The 27,082-nt window shown below is 39.3% G+C and overlaps 1 non-coding gene across 1 annotated transcript; it reads right to left on the reverse strand.

Moving 5' to 3' along the window:
* Positions 1-25,071: 25,071 nt before the first annotated feature.
* On the reverse strand, positions 25,072-25,238 carry LOC143893784 (U1 spliceosomal RNA). The gene has a single exon (XR_013255928.1). It is a non-coding gene; the product is annotated as a U1 spliceosomal RNA (small nuclear RNA).
* Positions 25,239-27,082: the final 1,844 nt, after the last annotated feature.

Raw genomic sequence — 27,082 nt, forward strand, 5'->3', positions numbered from 1 at the left:
TTGGGACGTTATTAATTAACAAAATAGCAGAAATTATTATTTTATATTAAAATGTCTTTTATTTCCAAATTTGCAAGAAATCATAAAATTATTAAAATTTTTTCACATCTATTCCACTGACAAGATTAGCTGTAAGAATATAACATAATTTTTCCTTAGGGTAACATTTTTAGCCAGAAACCACCTTCAGGTTTCGTATTGAAGCATATCTTTACGGTTCACCAAGAAACCGCTCGGGATCAAACTTTTCTGACTTTTCAAAGTATTTAGCATCATGTTCATAAGACTATAAACCAGTATCCATATGCCTTATCCTTCCTTTATAGAAATTAGTTTCATCCCTGGTAATGCCGCGGTAGGAGCTCAAAGTCTTTTATGCATAATCTATCTATTATTATACAGGGTGTTTGATATAAAAATATTCACCCGAATAGGGGGAGTAGATTGGGTCAATCTGAAAAAAAAAAGTCTGGTACCATTTTGCAAAATTCGCAATAGTTAACGAGTAATTAAATAAAACGTCTGAGCGAATGAGCGCACAAGGAGCGATAGAGGCGGGCCTCGGCGGCTGGCTGGGCTGGCACGGTGCCCGGCGCGCGGCGAGCGGTGGGGGCCGAGAGACGAGCGGCGAGCGGGGCGCGGCGCGGCGCGGCGAACGTCGAGCGACAGATGTTATACACTGCGGCGAAAAAGTATTAAAGCCAGCCCATACTAAACTTACGATAATTCCTTCGCGTAAACGGGATTTTGTAGTAACTTACAATAATTTACTTCGCGTAAACGAGTGAATTATCGTAAGTTACTACAGAAGTAACGCGCTCGCGTAAACGTAGTAACAGTAGGTAGCACACGTATTGCATAGGCATTGCCGTAGCGTCTTACGCTTTAGATAATATTAATTAGTTTAGCTTGAATTATGTGTAATAAAAACATTTAATTTTAGTAAATTTAATTATTTTGCATGTCAAAGTTTACGAGGTTTACCACAAGCTTTACTTTAACTTTTGTTTATGTTAGAATAACTTTAATGGTGCGTGTCCACCTGCGAGTAAAACTCTCGAGAATAGCTCTCGAGATTGATTCTCGCAAATAGACATATTCCTAAAGAGTACCTATAACGGAGAATGAATTGCAGCTCTCGGCGAGCGAACTTTTCAAGACCTACTCGCAAATCGACACGACGTTATTTTACTCTCGGAGATCAGCTCGCCAAGCTCGAACGCTGTTCGTATTTTGAGAGCTACATGATGACACAAAAGAACTTATTGAATAATGCGGAAATCATGAACCATTGTAGAATACTACTGTGACAGAAATAAAAGTTTTTTTTAATTTTTATGTTTTGCGAATAAAGTGCGAAAAATTCATAATTTAAAGAATTAGATAAGAATATTTTTAATACATTCTCTTATTACTTGGTCAATAATTAGTTACACTTTAGTTTTACATACTTTGCACGTTTTAGTTACAGTGCTGAAATTAAATACATTTTTACATCGCAAATTAAGTACATTAAAAAAAAAAAATTATTTATTATTTACATGTAAAAATCTAACATCAAGATATTTCGCAAACAGAAAACTAAATAATAATATCGCACTATGTATTCCACTTCACAATTTGTAAGTCTGTAGAAACTTTTAATTGTTGGAAATCTTCAATCTTAAGCTCTCTAATTTAGAGCAGATCCGACACCTGCGATCAATCCATTGCTTGACCCAGAAGGTCTTTTTGTTGTTTTTAACACCTTTTTTGTTTGCACAAGCTCGCGCACAAGCCTGATCTCAAGAGTCAGATGAGGAAGGAACAAATGAAAAGAATCCGTTTACTGAAAGAGAGATTGCGTTTCGTGATTTATATGTAATTCAAATCAAAAGTTTAAAGTGGGCAGAACTATACAAAAAATACCAACATTTGTTGCATAGGAGAAGGGAAACTGCCCTAAAACCTTCCCAGTATTCGTGAACAGAATTATACATCGGTAATATAAAAATACAATATAAGTACAATAAATGTCTCAAATGCATAAAAGAGCCAAATAAATGGTTATTATAGAACAGCCCTTTCTTTAAATATGTATCATAATATACTTTGAGGTTTTACTGAGGTATTTCTTTATCATATAAAATCTTCATTGCAAGAAGAATTGTCATAGTAGGTTCTCGTATAATTTCTCTTGACGTAGTCAAGCTTAGAATCAGTGGTTCTTCTCTAAAGAAAGGATCGTTTGAAACATAAACATAAATCAATTAATACAAGAATGTCACTTCAGATAGAATTTATATAATCTGGGAAATAATGCATCAATCTTTTATTTCAAATAACGAATTACTATCATCAGTCTATTCAGTGATGTTATTTGTAATGTTAATACTGATTAAGTATTACTAAATAAGTGTCGAAATCTCGGCAAAGCATTATACTATATCATGAGCGATTACTACCACATAAGCTATATACATGACATGAGCAACAACAGAAACGTAAGCGCTAAGTTTCTCACTGAATTTACTAGACTAAATCTTGTACTAAGCAGTCTTTGATTGACACATTAATTCACCACAGCATGAACGTAATACTAGATAACTAATAATTCGCAAGATATTTATTAAAAGATTATAAAGTAATTGAATAAGAACTTATATAGCAACGCACGGAAACGGTTATTCGATAGTGTTATTACTATGCCAGGAACGATCTTTATATTTCGCAAAGAACGCATTCTCATTTAGTACGTAATACAAGTAAGTGTAACGAATGTGCGCAAATTAAAGTAATAGACGATAAAGAATATGACAGAATCAATTACAATGAAACAATCGTATGAAAAAAAGAAATAAACGTTTTCCTTGTAACTAAAATGGTTGCAACCAAAGGATTAATTATTTAATATACTTTAGACTGAGCTCAGTGTTACAATTAGACTCGAAATAAACTTTTAATCTCTTTTCAAAAGACGAGGAAGTTTTCCTTTCGCTTGCTCTCGTGATTTCTGCGAATTGTCAGTTCAAAGGGTAACCTTGAGAGGAGAGATTCTCACTCTCGCAACGTTAGATGAAAACTAACGTTTCCACTCTCGTAACGGTAGACGAAGTCTAACGTTTCCACTCTCGTAACGGTAGACGAAATCTAACGCTTCCACTCACGTAACGATAGACGATATCTAACGTTACCACTAAAATATATTTAAACAGGTTACCTTTAGTTTTATGATAACATCACGTAAGAAGTTCATACACGAGTATATCTCGAAAATACCAAGCCAAAACCTCGTTTATCCACGACTTCGAAAGGGCGTTTTATCTCATGCCGAAAGGTTCTCTCGAACGTTCCAGAAAATGGCTGCCTTCCTCGAACCTTCCACGTGCCGGCATGGCTCGCCAGGATGTATCTCGCAGGCTTCCTCTCAGTGACGATCGTTGTTGTCTTTTTCCGATCCGTATATGTTTCACAATTTTCTTATTTATTGCACACGGATAGGCCGATCTCAAATACTTTACGACTTAACTGCGAAAAGATGATGCAATTATGCGACTCGAATTTTATGTATAACGCACGATGTATCACGCACGATATCTGGGAGACGAATGCTCGCTGCTCGCTCGCCCGGGCTGCGCGCCCCTCCTAACATGCTCACGCAAGCGCGCGGGAAGCCCGCGCTCGGCCGTTCTCGAACGGTCGGGCCCTGTTTTCGCGCACACACACACATTCGAGCGTTCCGACCTACCGCAAGATGAACGCCATAGATGGCTGCACCAACACAATCTCTCTCTCTCTCTCTTTATACGTTGATTTCAAACACTTTTTCTTTTTAAAATAATGCTAGCCACTATAGTAGCCGCAAGTCTCTTCGTTTACGAGACATTATAATGTTACCACTCTCAGAGATCGACTAAAAAAGTACGTAAGTGGACACAGTTTTGAGAGAACTCTCCGAAAGAATACTCTCTGGATTCTCACGAGATGCTCGCAAGAGTACAATGTCAGAAAAATTACTCTCAAATGGACAGTGTCAGAATAACTTTCGAGAGCTACTTTGGAGAGTTTTACTCGCAGATGGACACGCGCCTTAAAACTCTCGAGAATATCTCTCAATTTTTTTTAGTTGATTGAGAGTGGTGACAACAACAAAAAGACCTTCTGGGTCAAGCAATGAATTGATCGCAGGTGTCGGATCTGCTCTAAATTAGAGAGCTTAAGATTGAAGATTTCCAACAATTAAAAGTTTCTACAGACTTACAAATTGTGAAGTGGAATACATAGTGTGATATTATTATTTAGTTTTCTGTTTGCGAAATATTTTGATGTTAGATTTTTACATGTAAATATTAAATAATTTTTTTTTAATGTACTTAATTTGCGATGTAAAAATGTATTTAATTTCAGAACTGTAACTAAAACGTGCAAAGTATGTAAAACTAAAGTGTAACTAATTATTGACCAAGTAATAAGAGAATGTATTAAAAATATTCTTATCTAATTCTTTAAATTATGAATTTTTCGCACTTTATTCGCAAAACATAAAAATTAAAAAAACTTTTATTTCTGTCACAGTAATATTCTACAATGGTTCATGATTTCCGCATTATTCAATAAGTTTCTTTGTGTCATTATGTAGCTCTCAAAATACGAACAGCGTTCGAGCTTGGCGAGCTGATCTCCGAGAGTAAAATAACGTCGTGTCGATTTGCGAGTAGGTCTTGAAAAGTTTGCTCACCGAGAGCTGCGATTCATTCTCCGTTATAGGTACTCTTTAGGAATATGTCCATTTGCGGGAATCAATCTCGAGAGCTACTCTCGAGAGTTTTACTCGCAGGTGGACACGCACCATTAAAGTTATTCTAACATAAACAAAAGTTAAAGTAAAGCTTGTGGTAAACCTCGTAAACTTTGACATGCAAAATAATTAAATTTACTAAAATTAAATGTTTTTATTACACATAATTCAAACTAAACTAATTAATATTATCTAAGGCGTAAGACGCTACGGCAATGCCTATGCAATACGTGTGCCATCTACTGTTACTACGTTTACGCGAGCGCGTTACTTCTGTAGTAACTTACGATATTTCACTCGTTTACGCGGAGTAAATTATTGTAAGTTACTACAAAATCCCGTTTACGCGAAGGAAAATCCCGTTTACGCGAAGGAATTATCGTAAGTTTAGTATGGGCTGGCTCTAATACTTTTTCGCCGCAGTGTATAACATCTGTCGCTCGACGTTCGCCGCGCCGCGCCGCGCCCCGCTCGCCGCTCGTCTCTCGATCCCCACCGCTCGCCGCGCGCCGGGCACCGTGCCAGCCCAGCCAGCCGCCGAGGCCCGCTTTTATCGCTCCTATCGCTCCTTGTGCGCTCATTCGCTCAAACGTTTTATTTAATAACTCGTTAACTATTGCGAATTTTGCAAAATGGTACCAGACTTTTCTTTTTAGTTTGACTCAATCTACTCCCCCTATTCGGGTGGTTACTTTTATATCAAACACCCTGTATATAGGTAGGTATATAATAACTGGATACATTCTGAGAGCTTCGTTAATCACAGCATTTAAATATTCCATGCTATTAATTGTTTCATGAGATGCCCATTTGTTTACCCTGTGACGATGACGACAATGTCCTCACGGTCTCGCCGGCCGTAAAGGAGCGCGCCGTCGCTTTCTTCACTAGATCTCCTTAGAATTTGCGATCTTCCTCTCCGAAACCCCGATGATAGCTCGACTGAGTACTTTTAAGATGTAATGTTGGGCGCCAGGTGCGATTCCTCGCACCACAATGCACGAGATCGCAGTATTCTCAGGCGTGGGTTTCTTTGATTAACGGCGGTTGGAATAGGAGAGGGAGCGTAGCGCAATCATCACACGCAAATAACAAAGAATATAAAATTGTATTTCAGTTAAAGCAGATAACATGTGGAGGGTAACGTGTTCCACGGCGAACAAGCAAAATTCGAGTACGCGCCACGTGTCACCCCACGAGCGCGATACTCATTCCGTCGCCGAACTGCACGGCAATCCCGATCGAATTCGTATTCCCCGACATAAGTTGCAGCGAATTATACCCGGACGGTCAAACGCGAAATACTCGAAACGTCTACGTCTAACAATTAAACAATTAACGCAATTTCCTTACGGTCTGCCGCGACAACGCTGGGGATCTTCTCTCCCCTCGAGACGCACGAACGGCCTCACCCGTCAACTCGACACAGCCGTGGGCCATTAATCCCGATGAAACGCACGGATAGCTAATTACAAATGGCACAAATTTAACCAGCAACGATAACTACGAGACCCTTTCACGCGCGAGAGCCCCTTCTCAAAACTACGGCACGGTTAAGCCAACGGCGATCATGAAATTCCACGCGACGAAATTGCCCGCAACGAAAGTACACGCAACGAAATTACACGAAACGAAATCACCCGCAACAAAATTACGCGAAACGAAATCACACAAAACGAAACCACAAGCACGCTGACTGTCGGCGGCCGTACGTTCGCATCCCCGAGACGGGCACTTGCGATCACTTTGTCGCGCGGGCCCTCTCGCGGTATGGCACTCGGTATTCTTCAATTACGGTTGATTTCATACATTACCGCGGCACAACGCGACTCCCGGGAGAGCTTAGGTATTACCGCGATCTTACTTCGAGGAAGGCTGAGCAGTGGCCTTACAAATTCTTCCTGTTCCGGCAGCTCGTCGCTCGGCTCGCAGGGCTGGATGTTGCCGGGATGGCGGCTCGCACGACAGTGGCGTTCCTTCGGTCCGGCGGGACCACGCTGGGCCCGCGCGCGCCGGTTTCCCTAGTCTGGTCGGTGCTGCGCCCTGGCCTGCCAGCGATCCCCCTAGGCGACCGCCGCGCCGCACTAGGGCGCCCCTTGTCACTGCTCCCATCCGCCGGCGGTTGGTTTAAAGTCCGCCTACGTGAGACCGGCTGTCCAGGCCGCGAATCATGGTCCGGTTCCTCGACGGCCAGGCTGGCCGGGCCTTGGCTCGTCGAACGGGGGCGGTACACCGGAGGTGGCCCCGTTCCTTGACGGGAACCTTCGTCGGGGCGTCCCCCTTTTCGGGTCCTCCGTATTCGGGCTGCAGTGCTCTCGCGCCGCTGGTGACGCCTTGACAGGCCAGCTGATTTTCCGGTTGTGGGCTCCAGCGTGACCCGCCCGTCGACCGTCCGCCCTCGGAAGCCTCTGGTTGTCCAGCCGTAAGTCCCTCGATGCGGTATACGCCGTTACAATTCCGTGACCCTGGCCATCTGCTCCGCACTCCCTCGACCTGTAACGCTCGCAAGAGATCTTAATCCTAACCTAAATGTTCGCTCGGGCGGAGGCACCATCCCTGACGCCTCCCTCGGCCGAGCTCCTATCTGGGGTGAGGAACGTGACATTTGTCACGTCACAATCCTAAGACCTCGTCGATATCTTTCGAAGTTTTTCGTATATCTAGGTTAATCCGCAATTTCACGAGCGGCAAAATACATTAACGTCAAAGCTACAGAAGAACAAGGTAAGTATCTGATGAATACCACATCATCGATTCTACCATTCAATTAATTCCGAACCTCTTTGCTTCTGTTTTCCATCATCAATTTGTCAGGACAAACAATACCATTATCATTTTTTGTTTTTATGTATAACTTTATTAAGGAAACAATGTTAAAAGTGATCGCCTCTTTGCCATATACATATAGAATTCGTTCTCTGAGTTTCTAATAGAATCAACATTGATACCAAAAACGCAAGTAGCACTCACCTCATTATAGTGATTTAATGTGACGCATTTAATAAGCTCGCAAATTATTATAAGTGATTTGGTAATATCATGTATTGCAGTGTATTTGGCTTCAGGATGTAGGTTGTAAATATCTTTGACAAGTTCGGCCTGAAGACGTATTATAAAGACCGATATATACTCCCATATCTATATATATAAAGGAAAATGTCCTGACTGACTCACTCACTCACTCACTCACTCATCAACGCCCAGCCCAAACCCCTGAACCGAATTTTTACCAAAAGTATATGAAATAGGGGTAGAATTTTCCGGGGAGTGCCACTATGTGTACAGTTTTTTGTTACCGATTTTCTGTAAACCGGTTTTTCTAATTCTTTTAATTTTTCGAGAAATAATTCACCAAATTTCAATGAATAATTTAATCGTCGTCGAAGGATCAAAAAGCGACGTCGCTATGAACGCTTGGCCGCCACAAGCCAGTTATCCCTGTGGTAACTTTTCTGACACCTCTTGCTGAAAACTCTTCAAGCCAAAAGGATCGATAGGCCGTGCTTTCGCAGTCTCTATGCGTACTGAACATCGAGATCAAGCCAGCTTTTGCCCTTTTGCTCTACGCGAGGTTTCTGTCCTCGCTGAGCTGGCCTTAGGACACCTGCGTTATTCTTTGACAGATGTACCGCCCCAGTCAAACTCCCCGCCTGGCAGTGTCCTCGAATCGGATCACGCGGGAGTATTAACGGCGATCGGCCGCGAAGCCTCACGCCACTCTGACACGCTTGGCTCTAGAACACCGTGACCGCCGGGGCACGAAACCCTCGGGGCACGCGCTCCGCCTAACCGAGTAAGTAAGGAAACGATGAAAGTAGATCAAACAGGGGTAGAATTTTTCGGGGAGTGCTATAAAGTGTATAATTTTTCATTACCGATCTTTTTGGGAACCGGTATTCGACATTTTTTCATTTTTTCGGGAAATAATTGACCGAATTTCAAAGAAATATATATGAAACAGGAGTAGAATTTCCCGGGGAGTGTCATAATGTGTATAGTTTTTTGTTACCGATTTTCTGGAAACCGGTTTTTTTAATTTTTTTTAATTTTTGGAAAATAATTGACCGAATCTCAAAGAATTGTATATGAAACGGGGGTAGAATTTTCCGGGGAATGTTATAAAGTGTATAATTTTTCGTTACCGATTTTTTGGAAGCCGGTATCAAAATTTTTTCAAGTTTTTCGGAAATTAATTGACCGAATCGCAAAAAATTATATATGAAGTAGGGGTAGAATTTCCCGGGAAGTGCTATAAACTGTATAGTTTTTCGTTGCCGATCTTTTTGGGAATCGGTATCTTTTTGGAAATTGGTTTTGAAAGTATTGTATATGAAGTAGGGGTAGAATTTTTCGGGGAGTGTTATAGAATGTATAATTTTTCGTTACCGATCTTTTTGGAAATTGGTATCCGAAAGTAGTATTGACTGTAAAATTTAATAACGTCAAAGGTGGCACTAAATAAGTTTTCACTAAATAATTAATTGCTCGCGACAGTCACGAATTAAAGTGACTGATTTATCAGTTTTGACATATAATATGTGAAAGCAGCAACTTCATAACATAACACAGACAAATGACATAGACACTACGCGGCGCATCGTCGTATATTTTCGCGTTATTAAGATTCAACATCGACCTCTATATCTAGGGCAGCGACATTATCCTTTGGTTTACCCTTGAAACTTGGTGACATTTATGAGTATATGTTCGGCTCAGAAATTCGAGTTCAGAAGTTCGAGCCGAACATATACTCATAAATCACCAAGTTTCAAGTTAATCGGGCTCTCACATTCTATATAAATAAGTTGATAATTTCACTCAGTATATGTCAGTTGTTAGTAAATGTCAAAAAAAATATATGGAAAAAGAAATATATGGAAATGGAAAATAAAATCTAAAGAAAATGGATATTGAAGAAGGAAAATAAGGGTAAAAAAATTAAAAAAATCTATATATATATATATATATATATATATAAATGAATGTATGTATGTATGTATGTCCTTTATGCACTCTTAAACTATTCGACTGGTTTTGAAAGTATTGTATATGAAGTAGGGGTAGAATTTTCCGGGAAGTGTTATAGAGTGTATCGTTTTTTATTACCGATCTTTTTGAAAATCGGTATCCGAAATTTCCCCAATTTTTCGGAAAATAATTGATTGAATTTTAAAGAATTGTATATGAATCAAGGATAGAATTTTCCGGGGAGTGCTACAGAGTGTATAGTTTTTCGTTACCGATCTTCTTGGGAACCGGTATCCAAAATTTTTTCAATTTTTCGGGAAATAATATTTCCCGGGAAGTGCTATAAACTGTATAGTTTTGTGTTACCAATTTTTTTGAGAACCGGTATCCGAAATTTTTCCAATTTTTCGGGGAATAATTGACCAAATTTTAAAGAATTGTTCACATTATAAAGAAAATTTAATTGTTTTTCTCCTTCAAATCCTTCAAATTTTAAATATGTGTATAATTTTTTGTTATCGATTTTTTGGAAACCGGTTTTTCTAATTCTTTCAATGTTTCGGGAAATAATTGACCGAATCTCGAAGAATTGTATATGAAGTGAGGGTAGAATTTTTCGGGGATTGCCATGATGTGTATAATTTTTCGTTACCAATCTTTTTGGAAATAGGTATCAGAAATTTTTCCAATTTTTTGGGAATTAATTTACCGAATCGCAAAGAATTATATATGAAATAGGGGTAGAATTTTACGGGGAGCGCCATGATGTGTACAGTTTTTGTTACCGATTTTTTTAGAAACCAGTTTTTTTAATTTTTTCAATTTTTCGGGAAATAATTGATGATTGAATCTCAAAGAATTATACATGAAATAGGGACAAAATTTCCCGGAAAGTGCTATAAAGTGTACTATTTTTTGTTACCAATCTTTTTGGAAACCAGTTCCAAATGACCAAATCTCAAAGAGTTGTATATAAAAACAGGGAGGGAAAGAAAGAGAGGGAGAGGGAGAGATAGATAGATAGATAGATATAGTTTTAATATGCCCGAGCAACTGCTAAAGGGCAAAAAGTAAAATACAAAAATCGAAATACAGAACAATAATAATAATAATAATGCCAAGCATACACAGGCACACTCTCAGCCTACATGCAACGCAAACATTCAACAAGAACTTATAACTAGCGCAACTTAAAAATTAATTTAAGACTAAATGTAACGAAAACAAAAATAGAGGGAACATGGCATGGGTTACCCGTAAGCGAAGTGGTCACTCGAATTCAGATGAAAATAAGAATAGACGCAGAAGACCTTTGAATGATGCTAAGGAAGATGCTGATGTAATACTGCTAGGAAGTGAGTGCCAAAAATATATGGCGGAAAGCTGGAATGAATTTCTGTACGTGATAGTTCTATGAGCAGGAATATGGAAAGATGAAGTGAAGGAAGCAGCCAAGCGATCGGACCTTCTAAGAGAAGAATCAGGAGAGGTAAACAGTTCACGTAAATATGTAGGAGAAGACAAATGCAAAATACCATATATCTGGCATCCCAGAAAATATAAACGTTTATTCCTAACAGAAAGCCAACCTAACTGACGCCTGTAAGGCGTAATATGTTCGTCACGTTTTAAATTAAAAATAAAACGAACACAGCAGTTAATTAGTCGCTGCAATTTAGTATCCAACCCATCGCTCAGGCCATGATACACTAGGCAACAGTAGTCTATGTGGGGCATAATCAGAGTAGAGACAAGTTTGATTCTAAGATTGGTGGAAAGAGAACCCTTGTTAAACTTGAGATTATGCAACACATGATGGACCCTTTGTGAAATCAATGAGATATGTCGCGCCCAAGAGAGATCGGAAGTAAACATAACCCCAAGATTTCTCACCTCATGCACAAATGGAAGAGGCGTATTGTTAACAAGGATAGGTGGTAAATTACTAAGATTAATTGCATTGACATACGCTTGACTTCCAAATATAATGACTTTGGATTTAGCCGGGTTGAGTTTAAGTCCATTCTTATTAGCATAGTTAAAAAGAGCTTGGGCATCCTTAGAAATTAATTCTAGAGCACTGAGAATATCAGCAGGTGAGCAAAGGCGATAGATTTGTATATCATCTGCAAAAATCATATGAAATGCATAACGCAAAACTTTGTATATGTCGTTGATGAACAAAGAAAAAAGCAGAGGACCAAGAACGGAACCTTGAGGGACCCCAGACGAAGTAAATAACCATTCAGAGAGATTACCCGCATCGTCAATAACAGCTTGAGAACGGCCAGTTAAGTAGGAGAAAATCCAGTTAAGAACAGCATCGGAAAAGCCAATCTCTTTAAGTTTAACAAACAATAGAAGATGGGGAACCATGTCAAATGCCTTACTGAAATCAAACAGTATCATGATGGTTATGAATCCATCATCAATCCCCCGCTTGATATCATTACAAACGCGCAAAAGTACCGACTGAGTGTTAAACCCTGAGCGGTATGCAGACTGTCTTGGATTGAGTATGTCATGTTTATTAAGGTAGTCTAATATTTGCATAGCAACAATCTTCTCCATTAGTTTAGACAGTTCGGGTAGATTCGCAATGGGTCTTGTGTCTGACGGGGATAGTGGTGTACGAACCTTAGAAAGCGGACGTATATATGCCTTCTTCCACTCGGACGGAAACAACGAAGTATCAAGCGAGCGATTAAATATGGACACAAGCAACGACGAAACAACCGGCCATGCTACACGCAGTATATACAGTGGAATGCCATCTGACCCAGAAGCATACGAGTGTAGAGGTCTCTCAGACATAAGTTTAAGGACTTCACAAGGTGAGATAGACGAGAAAACAAATTCAGGACGATCAGAAGGACGAGAGATCGAAGCAATGGCTGAGATAAAGTTAAAATAAGTGCAAACAGGCTGAACATTTGTAACAGACACGTAGTATGAGCCCAACTGGCCGGGCGAGAAGAAATGTAGAGGAGAAGTGAGAGTCGGTTTTGCAAGTCCCAGCCGAGCAAGCTCCCTCCAAAGTTTAGCAGGGTCTGTAATGCCAATGAGAGAACTGTAGTAAAATTTACTCTTAGCACGCCTAATGTCTATATTAAGTTGGTTACGGAAAAGTCTATATGTGGCATAGCCTAGGAGACTATTGGCACGTTTAGCTCGCCTATACAACCGATCACGAATTTGTAACCAAGCAGTCAATTCCGGAGTGAGCCAAAGTACAGGAGGCCTCTTAATTGATAGGACGCGAGCGGGGGCAAAGATATCAAGAACTCCCAACAAGTTGCTGGACAGGACTCCACACATTCCATCCACATCAGCATCCCCAGACAACCCGTCCAATTGAGCCCGTACTGTGCCGGCGATAGAACGAAGATGATCACAGAACTCAGAGCCATCAATGCCCCTGTAATTCCTCCGGGAGATAGAACGCTCGAATCTCAGCTTACAATCAAGTGACACTGACAGCTCTAACAGATCATGACCAGCAATGAAGGGACTTGAAGATTTAATATATGATATGATTTTTTCAACATCATCCACCACCAACACATCAATCCAGGTATCAGAGGTAGCAGTATGATGGGTAGGCTCAGAAATGACAATATGTAACGATAGGCTAGACATGAGTTCACGCAAATAATCTGCCTCAAAGTTAGTCGACATTAGATTACAATTCAAGTCACCACCAATAATGATGTTCTTATAGAGATGGGAGAATCGATTTAGAGACTCGACAAAATCGTTCAAAAGAAGACCTTTGGGTCTTCTGTAAATAGATGCAAATAACACCGATACACCATCTGGTTGACGAACTTCTAAGAGAAAATATTTTGGTGAATTTTCACAGACATTACTAGAGGTGACCAAAATCTTAGCTTGAAGTGATTTATGTACATAACACGCCACCCCACCGCCCATCCGTCCCACTCGATCATGCCGTATCAAAAAGTAGTCACCCAAAGCCACCGCCGCATCGGAGAGGCTCTCATTGAGCCACGTTTCGGAGACCGAAATGACATGATAAAAACGAGTAGCAAAATGCAGTCTAATATAATCTATGTGTCCACGCAGGGAATTGGCGTTGAACTGAGCCACACGAAAACAAGAGGACTCAGAAATCAAGCCACGCCAAACGACGGAAGGCAATGAGTGTCCAGAATGAGCATGTCAAACGAGCTTATTGAGATCAGCAACCGAGTTAATCGAAATAGCAGGCTTACCGTCAGAGTGCCTGACGTGAACACGACCCCCTCTCACCCAGACATACGCGTAAGACTTTTCTTTAGCCACACGCTTTGCTTGCTGCAGTAGTTCATAGGTGTCCTTGGGGAGCAGCTCGTTCACATGCACACTCCGACCCGAGTCATTGCCACATATGTCTCTCTGCACGAGTGCACGCAGAGCGCGCTTTTTAGACATTACCGCATCACGAACAGTTCTCGAGGCTAACGTGATGATGTAAGAGTTCGTTGGCGAAATCGGTAAGGGACGGTCACGAGCGGCCACCGGCAGAGGCTTACGAGCGACGGGCCTAACACCGAGAATGTGACACGTCAGCTCGGGGATCTCGAAGGTAGTAAACACGTTGCGAACGCATTCTAAAGAGGTAACAGGCATTGTGGCAGGCACTCCCGATATAATTAATTCATTCCCGAACTGAACATGCGTGACAGAATGAGAATCCGCACCACCCGTCCTAAGCGCACGAATCTCATCCACAAGAGCATCACACCGTTGCTCCAACTCGACAATGCGCTGGCTATTTCGTTCGACACAACTAGCGACACAATTTAATTTATCAAGCTTATTATTAAGTATAGTATTCGTTCGCCGCTGCTCTTCTACAAAAGCAGAGAATTTCGCATTCGATTCGCTCAATTGCTCACTCAGTCTTGCATTCGACTCACTCAGCTGCTCGGTCAGTCGAAGCAAAAGATTATTAGTCGTATTGTCACACTGCGACTGCGACAGAGACTGCGACAGAGCGCCCACGCTCACTGGAGTCGCCATGGTAAAATTAAATGAGTGATCAGTATTGTCAGGTGTGATAGGTAAAGTAGAAGCAAGCAACGACTTGCAACAAGCGTCGGCGTACCTGGTGACAGCGTAAGGTTTGACACAGACAGGATGAAACACTCTCTTACATGTACATTCAATCAAATTATTCGCAATTGTCTTTCCGCATTTGGAGCACGAACGCTGCATTACCGTCACACAAATAGGCAATGAAAACGAAAAACTCACGCCAGAGAAGGTGTGTGAGTACACTGAGTATAAGACAGCTCAAGTTACACGACGCGACTAAGTAGTTGATTAACAGGGACCAGAGCGCACTGTGCACGAGACAGCTCGAAATCGCACCACTATCGATCGCCAAACGTCGATATCGACTCCAAACTCGACGGCACGCAGGGCAGCAGGTGCAGGAAAGGACAGATCAAGCGGCAGGCACATGCGCAGAAGAGGACAACATCCTCCATGGAATGATTCTCAGAAATAATAGAGTAATAATGAGAACATTCGTCGTGCAAAATACTGAGAATCAGAGATAGCCCGATGCGTACCAATAACAGCACGTGACGAGCAACAAAAAGACTTGCCTGAACCTGCAACAAAAAAGCCCGAAAGCAGCTTGCAGCAGAAATATATCCACTTGAAATAGGAGCCATACAACGGACGTGCACACAGCTTACTCACCAGAGAGAGAGGGAGGGAGAGGAAGAGAGGAGTAAAGGGATAGAGGGAGAGAGGAAGAGAGAGAAAAAGAGAGAGAAAGAGAAAGAGAGAAAAAAAGGGGAGGGGGAAAGAGAGAGAGAGAGAGAGAGAGAGGGAGAGAGGGAGATTATTTGCGTGTTTTACTACATATGTCCTCCGGGGCGAAGCCCAAACCTCTAAACCTAGAAACATGAAATTCGAGGAGTATTTTGTTTCCATAACGTAAGCACTCACTAAGAAGGGATTTTTAGAAATTTGACCCCTAAGGGGATGAAACGGGGTAAAATGTGTTTTCACGACTTTCTCAATATCTCTTAGGTCCGTTGAGATATCGACTTGGTTTTTGTTTACAAAGGTTACCCATACAAGTGCTTTAAAACATTTAAGATTTTGCCTTAATCAACCCCTAAAAGGGCAAATCTAAATTTGAGGGTGAATTATAAAATCCTTCGCATACCGTAGCGAAGCACGGGTGTATCAAGCTAGTTTCTCAATATAGGAATAGGTGGCCTATGTGATGTACCATATTTAAAACAATTCAAATCCTTGCATATAAAATAATAAAGGCTTAGAGCACCCGTAATCATCGACAAAGCAAATCTATATAATGTCGTACTGATATATTTATCACAGCTTTATTATCTACTAAACTATTATAGTATACACCATATAGTTTTGTCGAAATTGAAATCAATTCTTGCACTTCTTTACTTGTTTCTTGAATATGTTTAATTATCGTACTGTCAGTAACAAAGATGATATCACAATACAACGTTACGCGCGTCGAAAGGCCACGGTCGATCGATTATTGTTGCAGCACAATCTAATATATCTGATTTGTCATTACTTACGTAAGTGAGGTCGACAGGAGTATTTACATTTGCCATTATATTTATCGCATCTGATGTGTTGTTTCACATATGATAAATTTTTATAATCAAAATCAAAATGATGTACATTGGATTCGCCAGTTACTGTTTATGTAATATTTATATATATATTTTTTACCTTTTATTTATTATTAATAATATGTAACGTGATTTATATTAATTGACAGCAACTTAATAGGAGAAATTACAAGATTGCATTAAATTGTCTAGCCTTGATGGGAGGTACTTCGACTGTGGCTAAACGCTATTATCTGTCATTTGTTTTTTCTTGTCTCGTCTCGTTCTCGTCTCTTCTCGGAAAAACGAGATAAATAGGGGAGACCGGGGCTAACTCGACACCGGGGCAAACTTGACACTAGGCTTTTTGCCAATTTAAATCTATCGTAGAAACTTGCCTTTCCTACTGTAAATGCGTCTTCATGTGCCAGTATTATCAACGGAATTTGGTAACATTCTGAGTTATAGTGTAATTTTTAACGCGACATAAGCGTTTTTGATAGTGAAAAGTAATTTTTCTGATCTCTCGAAAATGGTCTACTCTTTCATCGAGCTTTCGGGCAAAACTAAGCGACGTACAGCAAAATTTCCTTAAGCAATTTTGTACCTGAAGGAACGCTCTTTAAATGTGTACCATTAAATTTGCTTGAAAATTTTAATTAATTGTTGAAAATTGCCTTTGAAAAAATTGTGTCGAGTTTACCCCGGTATTTTTCAATTTGAAAATTTGCCTTTGCGTCACTTTTCCTTTCCTGAGGGCAAAACTAAGCGACGTACAATAAAATTTTCTTAAGCAATTTTGTACCTGAAGGAACGCTTTTTAAATGTGTACCATTAAATTTGCTTGAAAATTTTAATTAATTGTTGAAAATTGCCTTTAAAAAAATTGTGTTAAATTAGCCCCGGTCTCCCCTACTATTCTCGATATTAAATTTTAAGACAAAAATTAATTAAAAAACAATTTAGAAATTAAGAAAATTAATTATAAAACAAATAATTATGAAAATAATATTTATTGTAGAACATATTATATTGTTTTGAAATTATTCCATGAAATTATGTATATAATTTGCTAAATCACATGTTATCCATGAGTTTAAACATAACAACCATTTGGCGGATTCTTTTGTGTGTTTGTTACGGTGTTTACGGATAATAAGAGAGGCTCTTGAAAATAATCGTTCGGCAGGAACAGACGTAGCGGGTGTTGCTAAGAAATCCCTAGCCATTCGAGACATTGTCGGATATACTTTTTCATGTTGATGCCACCACTGTAGAATATCTTCCTTTGCATCAGCTCGTTCAGCAGATAAATAATGATTTATTTTTTATTTCTTGCTTCCAAAGATTATTACGATATGCAGTATTTTTTGTAAGATTAATGCTAGTCCCTTTTTTAAATAATCTATTTACATTAATACAATCATCGTCAGATGTGTTACTCTCTTCTTCATCCTGCGATAAGTTAAGTATATTAATTTCTGGTTAGTAGTAGTGTTTTTTGTAAATATTTTAAAATGTCTTTAATGACATTTGTTCCATTTCTCTTCTCCAATCGGTGTACTTAAACGTTTTTACTTTACGCCTCGGATCTAAAATTAATACTGCACAGTAAATGTAATTCATTTTTCGATAATGTTTAACAAGCTTATCGCGAGCAGCAACAAGTGCTGTTTGGATATTATATTCTATGTCTGATTGATCATGTTTTTGATTCATGTCTCCAATGACTTGTTCAATTTTGTCAAGTAAAAGATTAAATGTCAGCACAGCTAGTGGTAGTGTCACATCACTTTTCACCACTAAGAACGTCAGACAATTGTTTAAATATACGAAGATGTTTAAAAACTGCACATAATATCTGCAAATCATTTTCTGTAATAGAAAGATGTTGAATATTTGCATTATTTTCGCAAAGTAAATTAATAGCTTGTTTTATTTTTACTGCTGATTTTATCATTTCAAAAGTTGAGTTTTACCTCGTTGACACATCTAAAATCGGTGCCATAGGTTTGACATTTGTTGTCTTGCAGCAAGCATGGAGTTTATTTCGCAATTGTTCTGAATACTTTAATTTTTTAAAGAGAATACGCAAATTCTGAAGTACACATTTCTCATTAATGCTATCATCATCGTTATCGTTATCCTCCACAATTTCATTATCATCAATCTCATTAAAGGAATCATTGTCTTTCTCAGTTTGCAAACCACTTTTTGACAAACGAAGCATGTCTTGAATTCCTAAGTTTGCTATGTGCGCCATACATCGAAAATGTTGGTTGATAGGATCGAACACTTCGCCCATCTGCAGAATTCATTAAATATGAGAGTTTTTCCATAAAAGTAGTATTAGCGGCAGCATTATCGACAGTTATGCTTTTAATTTTTTTACGCAATCCAAATTGTTCTAGGACTCCATAAAAAAGTGTTGCTATATCTTGGCCAGTATGTTTTCCATTTGATGGAACAAAATCAATAACTAATTATCTCAAATTCCAATCAATATCAATAAAATGACCAGTTATGCCATAAAAAGATTGATTAGCAATTGATGTCCATCTATCAATTGTGAATGAAACTTTTGATTGATGTTTTGATAAAATCGTAATAACCGCTTTTTGTTTTTTATAAAATTGGGATTGAACATTAGATTTAAGTTTATTTCTACCAGGTAAAACTGCTTGTTTATTTAAAAATGTGAATAATTTCTGAGTTTTTCATCATCTTCAAAAAAACTTAATGGTAGATATTTTCTTGCAACCCAATCAACCAACATCTCAGAGAAGCGTTCTTGCGTGAATGATACCTATACGTATAATATATTACATTTACTTATTTATTTATTTATATATTTAATCATTTATATTTATTTATTTATTTATTTAATTATTTTTTTTATTTATTAATTTTTATTAAAAATAAGTTATTTTATTTATTGGTTAGCTTTATAATATTATATGATCTCTGAATTTATTGCGATGGTTATAAAAGTAAAGAAAGCAAAATAAATGTGCAAATTAGAAATTCGCATATTCCTTCTTCATCATTTTTTTAATCTTAAAAAGATTCCTCTATAAGGAAGCCAAACTATTACACACTGTTGGAAAATTAACTTCAACATAAAAGTTATGTTAATTGTACACATAATTAACCTCAAATTACGATCAGAATTACATTTCCTTTCTGTTGAAATATTTTAACATAGTATCGGTGTTACCATTTAACACATCCATATTATGTTAAATTAACACAAAAATTTGAGTGGACCGTTTGGGACATGCGATTTATGTTATAAAATTTAACACAACAAATTTTCCAACAATGTATGTAATAATTATGCTTTAATATAATAAAAATTAGTTTTCTCAAAAGAGAAAAAATATTTTACCGATGTAAGTTTTGATTTTGATCCATTATTAGCATATATAAGTTCATAAATTTGCGAATGAGCATTAAAAAAATGTTTTCTTATTCCACTTGTATTACCGTCTTTCATTTTCACTTCTTTTTTCTCTGATGTACATAATTTACAGACTGCGACTTTACTTTGATTTTCTCGTTTTTCAAATAAAAATGCTTTTTCTAATAATACTTTTTTATCGCCAGTCCAATAATCTGTGGATTTGCTTTGATCAGGAGTACAATCTCTGTCATCCTTGTCATTTTGAATTTCATTTTCCATATTTGTCGTCTTTTCTATAAGCGAGTTGAAAATAATAATAATGTTAATGTTGGCAATATTGTTATGATAGTGGAGGCACATTAGACCAAAAAAGTGCGTTATCTCGGAACCGGTTAAAACTATTCGAATTTGAACGTTTTTTTTTATTAAATGTAGGTAATTAAAAACACTACAATGTTTATGGGTTAAAAATTGACGCTTTAATTTATTAAATAATTATTAAATAAAAATTTATTAAATAAACAATTAGCGTCAATTTTTAACCCATTAACATTGTAGTGTTTTTAATTACCTACATTAAAAAAAAAACGTTCAAATCCGAGTAGTTTTAACCGGTTCCGAGATAAAAACCTAATTTGCCTCCACTATGAGTATAATAAATGTAATATATAACACAGGACCATAAAAAAAATTTTTGGGAAATTAACTGGGATCAGAGAGTAGATGTTTTTTTTATAGATTTTGGGTCATTGAATCCGAATTTGTAAACCGTTTTGCTCCATCACGTCTGGGTTTCATCAAAATGCGGTCGCAGAACTGATTTAAATATATTTTGGTAAGTTAAATAAAGTGCAAAAAAAAGTATGTTAAAAAAGGGCCGATTTTCGCCCAAAAAGGTGTAAGTAAAAGAAATTGTGTTTTTTGTAGATTTTAATCTCCTGAATACGATAAAGCTATTAAAAAGTTTGTGGTGCTTGGGGAACACTTTGAAAATTGAGCATTGGTGTATTTACAGAAATTCGGATTCATAAAATGTACTGGTGAAAGATTTTTGGGGGAGAGGGAAAAGGGGGAAAAAGAGTGTTGTGTGTGTGTGTGTGTGTGTGCGTGCGTGCGTGCGTGCGTGCGTGCGTGCGTGCGTGCGTGCGTGCGTGCGTGCGTGCGTGCGTGCGTGCGTGCGTGCGTGCGTGCGTGCGTGCGTGCGTGCGTGCGTGCGTGCGTGCGTGCGTGCGTGCGTGCGTGCGTGCGTGCGTGCGTGCGTGCGTGCGTGCGTGCGTGCGTGCGTGCGTGCGTGCGTGCGTGCGTGCGTGCGTGCGTGCGTGCGTGCGTGCGTGCGTGCGTGCGTGCGTGCGTGCGTGCGTGCGTGCGTGCGTGCGTGCGTGCGTGCGTGCGTGCGTGCGTGCGTGCGTGCGTGCGTGCGTGCGTGCGTGCGTGCGTGCGTGCGTGCGTGCGTGCGTGCGTGCGTGCGTGCGTGCGTGCGTGCGTGCGTGCGTGCGTGCGTGCGTGCGTGCGTGCGTGCGTGCGTGCGTGCGTGCGTGCGTGCGTGCGTGCGTGCGTGCGTGCGTGCGTGCGTGCGTGCGTGCGTGCGTGCGTGCGTGCGTGCGTGCGTGCGTGCGTGCGTGCGTGCGTGCGTGCGTGCGTGCGTGCGTGCGTGCGTGCGTGCGTGCGTGCGTGCGTGCGTGCGTGCGTGCGTGCGTGCGTGCGTGCGTGCGTGCGTGCGTGCGTGCGTGCGTGCGTGCGTGCGTGCGTGCGTGCGTGCGTGCGTGCGTGCGTGCGTGCGTGCGTGCGTGCGTGCGTGCGTGCGTGCGTGCGTGCGTGCGTGCGTGCGTGCGTGCGTGCGTGCGTGCGTGCGTGCGTGCGTGCGTGCGTGCGTGCGTGCGTGCGTGCGTGCGTGCGTGCGTGCGTGCGTGCGTGCGTGCGTGCGTGCGTGCGTGCGTGCGTGCGTGCGTGCGTGCGTGCGTGCGTGCGTGCGTGCGTGCGTGCGTGCGTGCGTGCGTGCGTGCGTGCGTGCGTGCGTGCGTGCGTGCGTGCGTGCGTGCGTGCGTGCGTGCGTGCGTGCGTGCGTGCGTGCGTGCGTGCGTGCGTGCGTGCGTGCGTGCGTGCGTGCGTGCGTGCGTGCGTGCGTGCGTGCGTGCGTGCGTGCGTGCGTGCGTGCGTGCGTGCGTGCGTGCGTGCGTGCGTGCGTGCGTGCGTGCGTGCGTGCGTGCGTGCGTGCGTGCGTGCGTGCGTGCGTGCGTGCGTGCGTGCGTGCGTGCGTGCGTGCGTGCGTGCGTGCGTGCGTGCGTGCGTGCGTGCGTGCGTGCGTGCGTGCGTGTGTGTGTACGCGCGTAAACGTGCGCGTTTAATAAATCGTTACTTATATCTTCTGTTATGATCCATTCTTTATTCTATGCCATGGTTAGGGTTTTGCAGATGAGGTCTATGGGCAGCATCTTGAACAGATTGCAATAGTTGTGTTGAAGGATATTTAATACGCTGTTGGTGTCGTGCGTACCCCAAAAACCAAAGAACACTTGCAACATGCGCACATGTCCCCAGTGTTCGAGCACCTGCTTGACATGTACAATAGTAACCTGTTATTGGTTCTACGTCATCGTTATCATTATCAATATTATCATCCTTCATTTCATTATACGAAATCCAGAGTTGGTGTTTAGTTGCATTACGGTAACGCATATATACTCTAACTCTAATCAATGATGGCTTATCAAAGTGAACATCGATTTGAAACTCTTTCTGTCCATCTCGTCGGAGTTTATCTTGAACGTAAGACGGAGCTAAATTCACTTGATAAGTGCCAACTGTCAATTCTCGTAAATAGTCTAAGGTAAGCAGGGGGAAGTTACGGACACGCTGGTGATTGAGTCGATTCCAGTTAGCTCTCAAAACTCTTAGATTTTCTGCATTCACACGCTCTTGTACAACATTTACTTGCCTTGATTTTTGTAAAAGTTCTCTTGCTAACTCTGCATTTGCTTCTTCCATACGAATAGGCGGGTGGTATTTATTAATAATAGCACAAGCAATTCGTAAAAAATCCCCAATATTTTTTGTGTGGGTTATTTGAATGACGTTAGCAAAAATTTTGAAAATTGATTTTAAATGTCCGTTACGAACTTCGACCACCCACCTTGTCTTTGTTACTATTCGAGATTCATTAGCTTGTTCCGTAGTAAACTGACGTTGACCTCGTTCAAGAAGACAAGGCATCCTATGTGTGATTCCCATAGCTTCAAGCAGTGGTATCGCATCTCTGTAACCTCGATCTACTATGAAAATGTCCCCATTTTGAAACCATTTTCTCATTCGTTGCATATCTTGTTCGAATTTATTTCAAAGCATTTGAGCATCGTTATTGCTCGCATCTGAAAAATATGGTCCATGAATAGCTAATATATAACCATCGGGAGCAACAACTAAGGCAGGTTTGAGTAAATGATAACTCTTATGTACAGAGTAAGATTGCCGTAACGTGCGGTAGTTTGAACTTTTTTGAATTCGTAAATAAGAACCATCAATGTAAGCTAGCGCCTTTCGGTTTTCTGGCTGTGGATTATATAATTCATTTGAAAAGTCTGTACAATGTCTCACTATATAATCTTCTCTAGTTATTGCAACGAATCCAATATTTGATGGAACGAATAGTTGCATTAGAGAGATTCGCACAGTAGCGACAGCTAAGCTCACATTTTGTTTGCTTTTATAATGAAAGATTACTTTTAAGAAGTCATCTGATAAACCTTGTCGTAGCTTACATAAGAATGTCATGAGATCTTTTTTTGTTATATTTCTGTTATGACCTGCTGAATGAACAGGAACACAGTATGTGAATAAATCCTGGAACTGTTCCTTTGTAATAGGATTGATGCATTGGAACGCATTATCTTCGAAATCATTCTCATTTTGATAAACTCTTGTATTGTTCACAGCATTTTGAAGTTCATCTAAAAACAATTGCATCTGATCTCCTCTTATTGAATATGGTCTATTGACAAACTGCAAAGCAGGTAAAAGCAATGGTAGAATGAATCCTCGATCATCCAAATGCTGTGCACAAGACTTGGTTATTTCTGAAATATAAATATTTATTTTAACAAATACATCGACCCTACATGCGATGGATAATCTGTGCAGATTAACTGCAGCATTACAAAATAAACAAGTTCTATTTTGAGTTTGTCTTAAAACATTAAGTTTAAAGCAGTAAGGATCACGTTCAAGGGCGGTTATTTCCGCTATGATCAAACGATTGCAATTCAAACACAATCGTGTTCTGTCTGTGATATCGAGAGGATTTTGTCCTAATGCATCACGTCTAGTGATAGCGATTTCTCGTTTGTGTGCATTTTCCTCGCCATCAATACGAGCCATCTGTTGACGACCGAATGCATGACCACAAACGTAACACTGTAAGCGATTCTGAGCCATCATTGATTTTATTATTTAATCAATTATGAAAATATCAAAGAATCGACTTAAGCCGAGGATTCTGTTACGTGGTCAATGTGGACAACGTTAATATTCACACTAGTTTCCTATAACTTTATTTTACACTCGTATTCGTTAATACAGAATGTTCTCAATGTTGCTGGTAAGACCTTTACACTCGTATCGATGCTGCTGATAAGACTTTCGTATCACATTCGATAAAAGGTCTTACCAGCAACATTTATACGCGACCCGACAAGTTGCAAGTAACCGAGATTTTGAGATCTTGGTAACCAGTGAACGGATCAAGTTCTAATTAGGCTTAATTGATAGCTTGGACCAAATTTATATATTATAAAGGTGTTTTTATTTTTCCGCTACGTGCCTTACGAGCGGAGATATTGCGATGCAAAGTCCGAATCAGAAAATTACATTTTAAGAAACGTCCACGTTGTCATCGGACAAATAATAATAATAATTTGTCACTTTTCTTATCTTTGACATAAAGGGGCAGTGATGCCCGTGCAGACGCAGACCGTGCACTGCAGTCGCTCTGTCGCTCTGTGCGTGACAGAGTGCAAATAGTGCTTTCAGCCGGTTCATCAGCGCACTCTCATATCTACTAGTTTACACGAGCGTTACTTCTGTAGTAACTTCCCTGCTAAAAATGACCGATTGAATCCGATTAAAAATTTTGAATCCGTATGAATCTGGATTCTTGATCCGTAAATCACGGATTTATAACGATTACACCGACTGAAAACGATTGAAACGGATTGGTATTCAAGGATGTAATTTTAATCGGATTCTATCAATTTGAATTGTTATGATTTTATAACAATTACATTGATTGAAAACGATTGGAACGGATTGGTAATCAAAGATGTAATTTCAATCGGTTCTTATCGATACCAAAAATAATACATCCGAGATATCCACATTAGGGATATTCGCAAGGGTCAGCCCTAACCGTAGTGCAATGGAAGAGCCTCGCCCTGGAGGAACCGCCTTCATGATCACGGTAACCTCTACGCCAGGTAAGTATCTATCCATCAAAATCTCGAAAAAAAATTTTTTCACCATTACAAAGCTTCCTCTATAAGGAAACAAAAATTATTTATTTTAAAATTTTATTACTATTTTTTAATTAAATTTGTTTCTTAAGATGCAGTCTATAATTATAAATATTTTCTCGTATTTGAAAAACACTTACCTTGGTGGGATTCGAACTCGGGACCTCTGCATCGTGAGCCAACTGCCTTATGTGGTAGACTACTTCTTAATTTGATGTAAGCGTTATATGTATATAGTCTACATATATTACAACCCCAGCGCAAATATATAATTTTTCAAAAATTATCTTAAAAAACAAATTCAGTTTAAAAAGAGTAATAAATTGAATTGGATATATAATAGAATTTTTTAATGTCGGGTGAATGTCAAAAACCAGTGCTGGATCATTATAAAATTTTGTGTTCGTAAATATATTCGTAAATAATCGGGGCCTTATGTTATGTAAGGCCATCTCTAACAAATTTCTACACGGGAACAACTAAACACGCGGGAAGCGGGAAGAGGGAAGGCGATTTCACTTCAAGTTCAGTGAAGTTTGGAGTGACAATTCTTCACTCTAACGACTTCACTTTAAAAATCAGAGTGAAACTCTACTTTTTTTACTTTAGAGTAAATAAATTTACTCTATTGGAGCGAATATTCACTCTTTTTGAGTGAACTGGTCAGTAACTCCATGATTAGTTATATAACGATTAAACCGATTGGAAACGATTGAAACGGATTCGTACTCAAGGATGTAATTGCACTCGTTTTCTATCGGTTTGAATCAGTCTTAGTCAATCGTTTAAATTGTTATTATGATTTCGTGAACCCTGAAATCATGAAATTATAATGATTTAAACGGATTGACTGACCGATTCAAACTGATAGAATCCGTGAATTCCGGATATATAAACAAGATTATTTACTACTTTATTATAATTCCATTCTTTGTACTACAAATTTATTACAATGTGCAGTATTTATTTAACCCTTTGAGAAAACATCTGTTTTTTCATTCACGGAGAACACTCTGGGTCAATCTGACCCTACATACACACTTTGATCGTCCATCATTTTAAATTGACGAGTGCGATTAGCTTGAAAAAATTCCCAGATATACTTGTAACATTGTTAAATCAATATAATAAAATCCTTTTCCTTTTGTTGACTTATTGCTGCCACATTTGTACAATGAAGTGTTCTGCAAGCGTTTAATGGACTGTTGCACTTGATAAGAACCGGAATCTCGGTCGAAACGCGTCGTGCTTGAAAATAAAGATTGCCAGATTGGTTGAAGCTAACGAGTTTTTTATTGTATTGTTAAATCAATTGATATAAATAAAAAGTGTAATTGGAATTATTTACATATTTTAAAAAATTCAAAAAAAATTTAAAAAAATGTGTTTTCTTTTTAAATTTTTTAAAATATGTAAATAATTCCAACGGCACTTTTTATTTATATCAATTGATTTAACAATGTTTCAAGTACATCTGGGAATTTTTTCAAGTTGATCGCACTCGTCAATTTAAAATGGTGGACGATCAAAGTGTGTGTGTAGGGTCAGATTGACTCAGTGTGTTCTTTTGAAAAAAAAAAAAAAGTTTTTTATGAAAAAAATTTTATTTTTTTGTCTAATATTTTTGGCTAAAATGTTTTCTGGCAAAAAAAAAAGAAAAAAGGTTCAAATTAACCCTGTGTGTTCTCGAAGGATTAAATAAAAACATTTTACAGTTTTGCAAATATAGAACTCATGATTTTATCAAAAGAAAATCCAGTAATAAGAACTCTATTACGTAAAAATTATGTGTTATATACAATTTTAATGATTAAAG

Source organism: Temnothorax americanus, unplaced genomic scaffold (genome assembly GCF_048541705.1).
Source record: "Temnothorax americanus isolate GAGA-0224 unplaced genomic scaffold, ASM4854170v1 Scaffold128, whole genome shotgun sequence".
Taxonomy (NCBI): domain Eukaryota; kingdom Metazoa; phylum Arthropoda; class Insecta; order Hymenoptera; family Formicidae; genus Temnothorax; species Temnothorax americanus.